Below are 13,205 nucleotides of genomic sequence, written 5' to 3'. Positions count from 1 at the left end.
TTGCTGTGGAAAGGGTACATTTATATTAGATTATATTCAAACTGTGCTGAAGGAATGGAATTGAACCAAGAGGGAAATATGATTTTTATTGCCTGCTTCTCCTGAAAATGACACATCATTTCATCTGGCTCATTTTTTTATTGGCATTTTTCCTCCTGCTTCAATTGCAGAATTACTGTGATTTGGAGACTGGCAATTTTGCTGAGACCAGTGCCTTTCAGGTAAGGTGCCTTCCACCTCTTCCAAAAAGTGTGCTGCTGCTTCATTTGAAATTAGACTGTCAGACAACATGATCTGGGTTTGTTAAGAACTGCAAATCAGTTTTCAAACTAGAATACTGGCACAGGTCTAATTTGACAGATCTCTGGCATGACAGAATTTAACAAGTCAGGTTCTGTGCATAATACATGTTTGACAAAAGCAAGATAAGAGTTTCACTTAAAAAAATTCAAAGCCCTGGTGTCTCTCACATTTGGGATTGTTATTGATGTCGTGGAGGACATCTTGATATCACTAACAGAGGACAAGGAGTCAGCAGCTAAACAAAAATGTGTGTGTCCAACTAGAGGTTCCTTGACTAGGGCTGAAGTCTTTCCTTTCTAGGGCAGAAGCTTTCAGAAGCTGCTGTACTTCCCATTTCTGTCTCTTCCCAGAGACAGAACACCTCTGATCAATTGAATTTTTTTTTAAGTGAGATGACACTTTATCAGAAATTCATTTTGTCTGTTTGATTTTTAAATATTTCCTTTTCAAATGAACAATTTTTATCTTCTTTAGGGCTAGATGAATTCATTATACTTACATACTATAGCCAGTAAAATCCTCTTAATACCTGTTAATACTAATTACCTATATATGTACAGACATGCATTATATATTTATATTTTCATTAAATATCTATTTACAATATATATCACTAATTATTCTCTTGAAAAAAAAAACTTAAGAAGTTAAATGTTGAATGCCCAGAAGTTCAAATGTGGGCTTCCAAAGAGAACACAACTTGTATTGACCAAGAAGGGAAACAGGATCTGCGATGCCTTAAAGGAATAGGGTTAGATCTGATAGAGAGAGAGAATTTATATAAGATCTGATGTTAAAAAAGTTGATTATGATCTCTCAAGTTGTGTCATATTAGTCAAGAATACAGCCCTTTGATTTCAAACATCATTAGATTTTTTTTTAAATGTGGAAAATGCATTTAAATTTGTTAATGCTTAATGTAGATATTATAGTATTATTTTATACTAAAACCAGCAAAGATTTACACTTGCAGCAGGGCAGGGTGCAGGTCAGACCTGCCCTGCTCCCCAGCTGTGGTGGCAGTGGCACAGGGCAGGCAGGGATGGCAGGATCCCTGTTCCAAGGCAGCCCTGGCAGTGGGATGCACAGCACATTCTGGGCTGTGTCATTGCTGTTCTCTCATTTTCCAAGGTGCTGTGAGGAGCTTTGTGTCCTTGCCATATCCTCTAAGCCAAGAAGATCTCAAGTGTCACAGTGTCTGCTCTCTGGGGATGCTGGCTAATAAAGTGCTCTCCAGCTGGCTGCCAGTGCCTGCTTCTTAGAAATAACCCAAACTAGGGAGGTTACAGACTCCATTAACCCCAGGATGTGTTATTACCCCTAAGCAACAAAGATTTTTATGAGCTAAATCATAGCTTTGACAGCAATATATTTTAGAAAATAATGCCATGGTTCCTAAAAATCATGAGGATGTCATAGAAGTCATAGGTTTTGGGTTTTTTCAGCAGGTCTAGGATTTATTTTTTAACATTAGTATCATTATGATGTCTAATTCTTAACAATTTTCAAGTTCTAAAAAAGTACTACTTTTTTTTCCTCCTGATGAAATGTGGCTTCAGACCTTGGGCTCTGAGGAAATCAGTAAATATTGCAATACAAAAACATTCTACAGTCTTTTAAATCCTGACTGTTAATTTTTAAGACAGTATGAATTAATTGTAAGTTTCTGACACAGACACAGCATCTAAGAGAACTGCAAGATTACAGTCCCCAGAGTATAATCAGAAGATGTTTTCTTTGGATGCTTCATCCTCTTCCACCGCTGAAAGCATTGAAACGAAGATGAAACTTTATTATTCTGGCAGAGTCAGAGACAAGGCAGTGAGTGCTGGTAGCTCTCATCTAGCAGATGTTTGTCACTCTGCCTGACCAACCATTCCTGTTCTCCCTGGCTGCCACAGCTGTGAAAGGGAAACTGGCCCTGGAGCTGTTTGAGTGACAGGCTCAGGCTCCTCCAGCCCCACAGCAGCAGCACTGGGTGTGTGTCACGGCTCAGGTGTGCATCAGCCAGGTGTGGAGGCTGCAGAGAGACGTCTGCTTTTCTCCTCCTGGGAAATAACCACAGCTGGCAGATCAGAATTTCCAGAATATTTCCAGAATATTTTCCAGCGCCTGATTTTGCCAAAATCTAAAGCTGATGTCTTTGGAGGCTTTCTCTTGGTGCCCATGACTTCAGACATGTTTTAGAACTGAGCCTGATACACCTTCTTGTCTGTCAAGGGCCAAAAAAATACTTATTATCCTTAAGTTAGTTGATTTACCACACTAGTGCTGCAGCTGTTGTGTTTGAGGTCATGGTCTCTAAACTCTGTATCTGGAAAATAAAATAGAATGCTGCTACAGAAATGGCTCACAGCAAACAGCAATTGTTGCCTGCATTTCTGGATTCAAGGGTGGCCAGGAGTCCAGCTGCTCACAGGAGGGTTTCAGCTGTGCTGTAAAAACCAGCCCACGTGCAATTTGTTTCTTAATGCACCTTCACCTTGCCCATGGGGAAGGATGCCCATCCAGTAGGATGGGTGTGTGTTTTCTCTGGAGCTGTCTAATGAAGTCTGGTTTAACTCTTCCTCTTGCAGGAATGCAGACTGCTCTTGCAGCTCTGGTCCAGATGGAATACCCCAGCCCAGAGATGGTCAGACAGGCACTGAATGCTCCAGTTAACATGCTCTGTGTTTGGAAGAGGAAATACTGGTGCTGGGAAATCAGTAACATTAACCATCTTCATCTTTTTGGAAGGATAAACTTGCTTTGGGAATGCCTGTCTGTCTCCTGCGTGGCTCTGAAACTTTGGCTGCCTTGAAATTTAACTCAGAAGCATTGTAATTAAACCTTGGCATTTGAAGTCATTAAGAAGCAGTCTACATTTTCATATAATCTCAAAGCATCAGCAGGGTGCTGTCAAAAATGAAATATGTTAATTTAAAAGTGTCAAAGTTCCTGTAAGCACGTGGTTCATACTGTTGGCAACAAGCTCTTCAGAAATGGCACTGTAGCCCCAGTAATGCAGAACCCAGTCCTTGTCTAAGGAGGGGTCAAAGAGGAGAGTCCAGCTGCAGGAAACTGAGGGCCAGAGTTAGCATTCCCCATCAGAGAATACATCTTACATCACCATCTCTGCTTCTTCACTTCAAAATTTTGGGGAGGTCCAGGAAGCCCAGACTGTGAGCATCTCCAGGACATGCCAAGGAAGGAAACATAATCCCATCCACTGCTTTGTACTTCATCTGGAAACTGGATCTTTTTTACATTGATAAATAGCCAGAATATGTTTCTTTCCATCAGTGCCTCTGGGAGCCTATTCATCACCACATGCAGATTCAGAAAAGTAAAAAATGGTGATGTGTTTTAGCCCAAAAGCCTCCAGGAGAGAGACTCAGTCACCTGTCACCCAGTGCCAGCCAGGGGGTGGGTTCACAGGTCAGGATTGCTGCCATTTCACTGCTTGAAGAGTGTTGAAAAGGCAGCAGTGTAAATACCAAGACTTTTCAGTCAAGAGGTCAGGACTGGCAGCATCTGTGACGGTGACTCAGCCCCTACAAAGTCACAAGCATTTTGTGGAGCACCCTTGTGTCAATCTCTCAGTGATAAGAGCTTTTGCTTAGTTTAAAAAAGTAGTTAATGAAGTCAAGCTCCCAAGGCCAATAAATCAGAAGACAAATAAAGGTCCTCAGATATATTCATGGCATCCAATAAGTACTGAGCACTCACGAAAAGCCGACGCAAGCTGCGTGTTTTCAGTGCCCTCAGTGTTAAGGAAACTTCCCAGTCTGACCATTCACGAGACTCTCTGGAAGTCACACTCCCAGTGCCAGAATTCCACTGCTGGGACATGTGGCATTCACATTCTCTGAAAAATTCCTTCGCCCAGGATTTTTCTCCTGGGAAGAAGCTGAGAAGCCTCAGAAAAAAGGAAAACAATTTTTATCTCATTCACTTCTCCTCTGTTTTACTCATGCATGGAATGTGTTTGGGGATTGTTTACAGGTGATTGTTTCATCGCATTCTGCTGTGAGTTGTTTTCACTCTTTGGCCAATCAGGGCCAAGCTGTGTCGAGACTCTGGAAAGTCACGAGTTTTCATTATTAGCTTTGTAGCATTGAGTAAGTATCCTTTCTGTATTCTTTAGTAGAGTTTAGCTTAGTATTCTTTAATATAATATAGTATTATAAAGTAATAAATTAGCCTTCTGAGAGCATGGAGTCAGATTCACCATTCCTGCCTTCATCAGGGCATTCCCTGCAAATACAATAATTACAGAAGCCCCTTCACAGTGGGCGGATCCAGTGAGCTCCAGGGTGTCCTGCTGGACTCCCTAACCACACAGCCAGACCCATCTCAGAGTCTCATATGTCTGCTTCCATTAAGCCATTTATTCCTCCAAGGAGGAGCTGCAACAAAGGAACCCCTGAGCTTTTATTACCTCACAGTCTCCTGACATGCAAGCCTTGCTCTTCTTCCTCAGTCCCTGTCTCTGTGTGCATCCACCTTGCTGACATCACACCTCTCCATCTCTTAAGAAGTTCATTTTTTAAGTTCTCCTCCTCCTATGTCACTAGATTTCTGATGTGTGCACAGTAAAAGGTGCCAAGAAGGGGTTTAAACACATCCTGTATCAAAGCACACTGGGCTGGGCAGTGTGTGAAGGTTTAGACTTTGTTTCAGCAGCTCAGGGCAGCCTCCTGCCGAGATCCATCACTCAGTGCTGAGGTCTTGGAAACCAACCACACTTCCAGCAGAAGCTTTAGCTGTTCCATGAGATGCTCCCCTCACTCAGGTGTGTGTGTACCTGGAGCAGCTCCTCCAGCAGTTCCTTGGCATTTTGGGGCTTACTCATACAAACAACATTTTCCTGCTCTGCGTGATTAATCTTGATATTAGTGACTAATAGTGTCTATCAAGTTTTTTCCCATTTTTCTGTGCTCTGTAAACAAGCACATCTACAAGCCCTTCCCGCACCATGGTTATGGCAAGTGGCAGCCCTAGCTGGCTGTATTCCCCCTCCTTATGTGTTCCTGCAAAGCAGGTCACAGGAATAGCTGTCCTGGTCACAGCCACAGCCTCTCACACATGGAAATGCCAGTTTTATGTGCAGCAGCTCAGACTGTGTGCTTTGCTTTAGTTGCCTGCAGACCCCAAACTTGCCTTTAGCTGCAACCACATCTAGACCAAAGGAATGAGGTTTGGGGGTGGGAACGAGCTAGCAAATGGTTTTACATATTGATGTGAGTTCTAGTGAGAGGAATCACACTGCAAAATAACACTTGAACTTCACAGACTGATGAGATTACACTCCAGCATGCTTGTACTGGCACTGCTGAGGGGCCAGGTCCCCAGTGCCTCAGTAGCTTGATTGCTTGCAGATCCTGATCTTCCATCCATGCTGACAACCTGCTAACTTGGGTTCAGAGTAAACTTTGGATTAAGCTAAAAGTTTCAGTGGTTAAAGGTGAGGCCTTTAGCTGCCCTCTGAAGAAAATTTTTAGTTTTCCAGGACCTCAGACACAATGTCTAGGAAAAAGAGTCAGTTAAAGGTAAGTATGCCTGGAGGAAAGTGGCACTGTGGCAATTTAACAAATGTGGCTGCGCCAGGCTCTGCCTCCCACTGAAAAGGATCCAGTACCTGACAGGCAGAGATGTCCATGAAAGTGTCTGTCCCCTTTTGGGACATTTTGGCATTTGGGACATTGGCATTTTGGCCCTGACCAGCTTTCTGTCACAGGCCATTAAGTCTGACCCTGTTCTGCCATGCAAACTGTTTCATTAATCATTGAGTGCTCCATCAGTCATTCATGCCTTTGGGCATCCTACAGCTTTTCAGGTGTTAGAACAGCCCAGTTCCACAGGGATTAGGGATAGGTCACACAAGAAAATGTGGGAACTTTCAGATCCTCACACTGATGAGTTGGATAGGTGGATGTAGGCAGGAATAAAGGCAGAAACTGGATGAGCCATTGGTCTGCATGGCATCTCCTGCTTCTGTGGCAGAAGAATTTGTAGCACAGATTATACTGTCACTTATACCGAGAACATTGCTTTGTGACTTCCAGCTATTGCTCTGGGGAAGCCTGGGGAAGCCAGTGGTGCCCCAATCCAAGGCAGGAATGGAGTGTTAAGCAGACTTCTTTCTCTATAATCCTGATTCTCACTGCTTAGACTGAAGTGGACTTAGACTTAGACCACCAAAAAATGGACAGAGCTGGAAAATTTTTACTTGGACAGGTGTCCTGGCTGGCCAACTCAGTTTTGCTCCACCCAGTGGGAACATATCATAGACTGGTGGCCTGGCAGAAGCTGTGAATCTCAAGGCTTTCTTTCCCTATTTCAGATTAATTTTAACTCAAGTTTCCCTCCAAAATGAAGTCAATCAATTCCCACTAATATTGGATCCTTCACGCTTCCTCAACTACACCTCACCTGCTACTGTACAGAGCCAATACAAGACACGGTCACACAGATTTCCTCACTGTAACATCTCTCAAACATCAATGATTTCTGAGTGCAAAACTTGTGGCCTCTTGCAATCCTTCCCATCTAGCCTTCTCCAGCCTTTAAAAATAATTCCATACTTTTTCCATTTCCATGAGACCTGTAAGTCTGGCAGCTCTTGGTTCTGTGGGAAGGGAAAGACCCTTTCTGAGCTAACCTGGTAAGATTTTAGCATTAATGGGGTTTTTAATTGTTTTATTATGAACTACACAGACATAGAGCCCTTTGGCAAGGGCACCCTGTAGAAATAAATTGAGTCATCATCCTTATAATAGAAAAGCTAATTCAGTATGGATCTGTCCTCCAGTTAAGGGCATGCACATCCCTCAGAGAATGGTTTTACCAACTGACCAACTTCTGCTTTTAACTTCTGCTTGCTTTTCCTGACAGATCCTGCTGCCTATGGAAAAGACTTATTCATGGCTGTAGGATCAGCCTTGTCCTGGGCCCCCCTCTAACTGTGCTGCTCTACTTTCAGGACTGCTGCATCATCCACTGCTAGAGAGACTAGGCTTGAAGACTGTTGGTCCTGCCCAGAAACTAGTTGCCCTCTATTTTCTGCCTTCTTTCCTACACAAAACATAGCAATACAACCCCAGGTTTAAAATACTCTTCTCCTTAATATGGGGGAGTCTACAGAGGCTGCAAAACTTCCATCTGGTTACAGAGAGAAAAATGAAGAATTTCAGGTTGTTGTCTGTCCATAGTGAAGATGTGTTTGTCCTGGATCAGCTCTTTGTACCATTGTTATGACAGTGTACAAAGGCCTCCTCAGACACTTCCTCTTCTGTCTTGGCTTTCTTAATACCTTCTCTCTTTTGATTTGATATCCTCTTGTTATTGGGAAGGAGGAATTTCATGTGGGACTGGGCTAAAAGGAATTTTAATGGTCCACTAATTCCAGTGTCCTGCAAAAGGTATTGAGTCACTTCACAAAACGTCTCTTGGTGCCCTCTTCATGACCAGGACACTCCATGCAAACTCCAGACAAGTGACTCCACTGACCTGCCACCAGCCATGCATTGGAGCACCCTGGGTCACACTAGGGAACAGCACCCTGCCACAGCTGCTGCAGGCAGCATCCTCGAGAGCCTCCATATGTGCTCTGATAAAAAAGCAAGGCTCTCATCCAGAGGTGTATTCCAGGAGCTGGCTAAGTAAGCTGTACAGCAGATCTCCTGTGCAATCACTCTGCCTGCCTGGAGTCATTCCCTGCCGGCCACACAGTCCCAGGCCACCTTCACTGAGGATGGCAGACACCAACACCTCTGGGTGTAGATGGGTTTGCTCATGTGTGCTCAACATCTGCTGAAAGGAACTCAACCAAGACAAACACGCTGGTGGTCTCGTTCTGCTGGTACCTGACCCATCCAGGCTATGCATGCCTTTGCCATGGGAGTCTCTGTTCCAGCTGCTGCCTCCAGCACAGAACCAACACCATCCATCACAGCACTGGAAATCTTCCAGGATTACTCACAGGTGGTTCAAATTTTGTCTTGGAGTCAAAACTTGTCTTGAGATTTGTCTCCAAGGCAAGATTTGAACCATCTGTGAGTAATACTGTGAGACTTGAAGGCACCAGTGGCCAAAAGCTGTTTTCTTTCAGAGTTCCTCAGTGAAGACAAGGTGCATCATTCCTGCCAGGCACCTGGCCAGGAGGGCTGTTACCAGGAGTCACGACCTGACTGCTAAGGCCAGCAGCAAGGGGAGCAGCGTGGTCCGGAAACACAAGAGGAGAAGCACAAAATGCCAGGGAAATTACATAAGAACTTGTCTTTGCACAACAGGGAACCCAGCTTGGGGAAGGAAGCAACCTTCAAGCATCTCACTGCACTTTGGTAACACAATCTGTACTCAAAAACTCCACACTGGTGACGTTGCAAGTACCACACAGCATTTGTTTTTCTGGGTGGTAAATTGAATGGATGTGTCCTGAAGGATGTGAGGGTTATGCTGTACAGACTGGTTTGGCTGGGTTGGTGCTTTACTGTGGTTGATAGATTTTTATCAGATGCTTTTACTTGTTAAAGTTTCCTTGGTTGTGGGAACAATCCAGCAAATAGTAAAAATGATGGAGCACCAGGAGATATGCAGCCAAGGAGATCATTTGTTTGGCTGGATCCCTCCCTGCACAAGGGAGGCTTTGTGTGAGCTCACAGAAGAGCCGTGTTCATCTTGCTGTGGGCAGAACTGGCAGCAGGCTTCAGGCTTTGTCTCCATGCAGAGTCAGGCTGGCTTGGTTCTCCACAGAGCCGAAAACTCATTATTTCCGAGGTTACGGCCAGGCTGCTGGGAGGCTACAGCTCCTTGTGAGAAGTGCCTGTCTCCCAGCAGCATTGGCAAGGAGGCAGCCAGGCCTTTGGACAAAGGAAGATGTTTGTGCTGGTCTCAGAAAGGAATTCCATGCTGCCTGTGAGAGCTGCCATGGGGGTCGTGCTTCTTTGGCAGTGCTGACCTCCTCGGAGAGCTGCAAAGCTTGGGGAACCCATGGCCCGTGGGTCAAGGACAGGGGCTGGTCATGGTTCCACCAGCACCTGGTCTCCAAGGTGAACTGCTCTGGTAGAGGTACAAATGCAGAACTGGAAACTGATCAGGCGCAGTACAAAAGCATGTGTGGAGGACTGGCTGCAGTGGCAGGGGGTGTGATGGCAAAGGGACAGCCCTCCCAGGGGTTTCCTGGGGTGCACGTCGCTCCTGCTCCTGCAGTGCCAGCTGCCAGAACTCCTGATTAGGCACTGCCTCCAGGCTCCTTGTCACCAGCTGTGCCAGGCAGGACTCAATCCAACGGCTGGGTGGCCAAGGCTCCAGAGGGCTGCAGCAAACTCTGGCCCCCTGCTCACATCTGAGGTACATCTGCACCTCGGTGGGTGTTTCTCTGTCCATGACACTGCAATCTTCCTCTTACAGACTCTGCTTTGTCACAATCTGGCTGTAAAACTGGGGGAACAGTAGCACCAGTCCTGAAGGCTGCTGTCCCTACAGGCATGCCTAGTTTTAGGAGCTTTTTGATGGTGTGGAGAATCATTTGTAAATATCCCTGTTGCTGGATCCAGACCATGGCACAGCAATGTGCTCTGACTTCTCCATGCGGGATGCTCAGGGCCAATGGCAGTGGGTGGCAGGTCTGTTTAAATGTGTGTGTCTCCCCCAAAAGCTGATGATGGCCACAGCTTTTTGGGGATGAGGGATACAAGTCAATTAATCATATATACATGAGAAAAATCAATGCCCTGGCAAAGTCAGTCCCATTTTTGGCTAGAACATGTGAAAACTCATCTTCAAAATGCATCTTGAGTCATAATCACATCCAGTTCATGGGAGGAACCTCGCTTCCTGCCTTGTTGGGTACAGGGATGAACATCCTTCATTGAGGGATCTTTACCACATACAGAACTCAATACCAGAAATTGAGTGTTTTGGGATGAAGAGGAGGGAACAGCATATATGGAGCATGGCCTGGAGTTCATCTTTGCATGCAAGGTGAGATGGAGATCCCATGAAAAAGCTGAACATGGGGACATGAATTAAAAGCTGTCTTTAAAGCAGTGCTTGTGTGTGTTGGCTGATTAAGACTGCAAAGATAACTCTAACTCCAGGTCTCCACACCAGCCCATGGCTGTGATGCCTCAACCTGAGACAGGCCATGTTTCAGTGGGTTGGGGAGAGGAGCTGAGTGACCCAGCAGAGCCATGATGGGGTGGTGAGCAAGGATGTCATCACTGGACAGCCAAGAGGTTTTGCAGATGCAGAAATGTGAGGTGCAGATTTTTAAGGTGTTTATATCTCTGTCCAGCCACACAAAGCTTTTCAAAGGTCAGCAGGAGACCCAGCACTTTTCTGCCAGATTTGTCCCTTGCTAAACACCAGACTCCAGAGATCTTGTCTTCAGACAAGGTGATGTTTTAATGGCTGAACAAATATTTTCCTTTACTTTGCTCTGGGAAACAGCTGAGCTTTTAGGGCCAGATTTGAAAATAATAATAATAATAATAATAATAATAATAATAATAATAATAATAGTAGTAGTAAAAACAGCTCTCCAGCATTTCAGTGAAAGTAGGTAAAGCTTGGCAAGCTTCCCATAACTGCAAACAGGGCTTTTTGCTGTGGGCAGTGCCAGGCAGCATTAGAAGGCAGCAGGCAGCCGTGGTGCCCAGAGCTGGGCAGCCCAGGCGCCAGCTGGAGGAGCTGGCAGCACACCGGCCAGCTTTCCTGCCAGAATCAGCCTGGCAAGCCAGTTCAATAGCCTGCCTGTGTCCCACTGGAAAGCATCAAGGAAGATGTCACCAGTGATGAAATTGCTGATAATCCAATGTACTCTACCAGGAAAATTATCTGTCAGAAAAAAAAAACTAAAATTGCCAACTCTGTGCTTGAGTGTCTCTGCCCAAATAGTAGCACCTTGTGGAAGGCAAGTTCCCTTTCAATACAGGATTTTGCTGTGGTGCCATGCAGAATTTGCTGTGAGAGGAGAACATCCCAGCTGTGTAGCAGGGCAGTTCCAGCCACCTCTGCAAAACAGCCACCTGCACATCCCAGTGTCACAGCACTGCTTCAACCAGTGACTCAGGCATTGACCCTTTGCATATCTGCCATGAACTCCAGTTTATGCAGGGCCTGACTGCCTTGCTTATGCATTTCTACATCTCCTCCAGATCCTAGGAGATGATGTTTGTCTTCACTCTGGTGAAGACAAAGGGTGGTAGGAAGGGCCAGTAAGCTGGGCTCAGGATGGGGCAGCCTTCCCGCAGGACAGCTGATCTTCCTCTTGCTTTGTTAAGACAGGTTTAGCAGGAGTGGGTGTCACATCTGCCTTTTCTCTCCAGGGCTGAGTGCCCTGGAAGAGCAAGCATCATGAATACATTCTCCTTGTTTTCCAAAGATCCTGTGAAACTCTTGCCTGGACTGCATTTAATCAGGACTCAAATTATGAAATGGTAAAGTCGTCTTGGGTTTTTTCATCATGGAAAACTCGCTGGGTTTTGCAGTGTCCGGTTGAATCCACATGCTTATCTTTCCAGGGGTACTTTGGAGTCAAGGCTGATTTCCACCTGAGCCTAAGCTGATGTTTTGGGGGCAGGCATAAGCAGCCCCATGTCCCAACCTCTGCTCTGTCACCTCAGGCTGGTGGCTGGTGCTGAGGCCTGGCTGCACCCAGCCCACAGGGGCTTGAGGAAGAGCTGGGGTTTGCAGCTCCCCTGGGACTCGGGGAAGTGAGAGGGATTGAAAACTGGCCCAGAACGTAGTGATTAGCAGCACAAACTCTGTCTGGAGGCCAGTCACTAGCACAGTATCTCAGGGGTCAAAACCACATCCAGTTTGTTGGGAAGTAGCTTTTCTGAAAAGGATCTGGGGATCTTAGCAGGCACCACACGGAACATAAGCCACAGAGAAGATTAAAAGGGTGCCGTGGGTTGTCTTAGTCAAAACATTGCCAGAAGGTGAAGAGAGGAGATGCTTCCCCTGTGCTCAGCAATGGTGGGTCACCCCTAGAGCCTTGTGTCCAGTGCTGGGCTGCTCAGTGCCAGGGAGATAGGGACACAATGGGGAGAGGCCAGTGAAGGGACATGAAGGGGAACGAGGGACTGGAGAGAGGGTGCAAAGCAGAGGGAGCCAGGCTCTTCCCAATGATGCCCAGTGCCAGGAGCAGAGGCACGCGCTGGAACACAGGAGGGTCCCTCTGAACTTCAGGAAACACTTTTTCACTGTGAGTGGGACCAAGCACTGGCACAGCTGGCCGGGGAGGTTGTGGAACTCCATCCTTAAAGGTGTCCAGCAGCTCTCTGGGCACGAGCCTGGACAGCCAGCCCTGGGTGACCCTGCTGGAGCAGGGCTTGGGCCAGGTGACCTCTGAAGGTGCCTCACCTCAGCCAGCCATGGCTCTGGGAGCTCCTCCAGAGGAACATGGAGCCCTTTGTTCACCCCAGGTCCCACCTTGGGGCTGGAAAGACGTGATGGGGTGACAGGAATAAAGAGGGAGTGTGACTTCAGGTGGCAATGGGGTGACAGTGTGATAGGGCTGTGACTAGGCCGAGGTGGCAGAGGTGAGGGTGGCAGAGGTGACAGCGTCTGCAGCAGTGTGAGGGAGTGGTGCGGGAGCGGCGGGCGTGTGATAGGCTGCGATGGTGCGGGCAGAAGGAGGCTGGGCGGGTGACACGGCTGCAGAAGGGTGGCAGGGTGTGTGGCGGGACGGTGACACGGGACAGGTGACAGACGACGGGAGGTTCGCGTGGCGGGAGCCGGCGCCTGAGGGGCGGGCGCGATGGCGGGAGCAGCCGAAGGGCCGGACCTCCACGCCGCCGGGGGGCGCTGCGCGGCGCTGGGCGGGTGCGGCGGCGGCGGCGCCGTTTCCGGGTTGGCTGCGCGGCGCTCGGGGCGGCCCCGCCTGCAGCCGCCGGCACCGGGCCCGGGCCTCG

The sequence above is a fragment of the Haemorhous mexicanus genome, chromosome 12 (assembly GCF_027477595.1).
Source record: "Haemorhous mexicanus isolate bHaeMex1 chromosome 12, bHaeMex1.pri, whole genome shotgun sequence".
Classification (NCBI taxonomy): Eukaryota; Metazoa; Chordata; class Aves; order Passeriformes; family Fringillidae; genus Haemorhous; species Haemorhous mexicanus.
Note: the sequence above shows the minus strand (reverse complement) of the source record.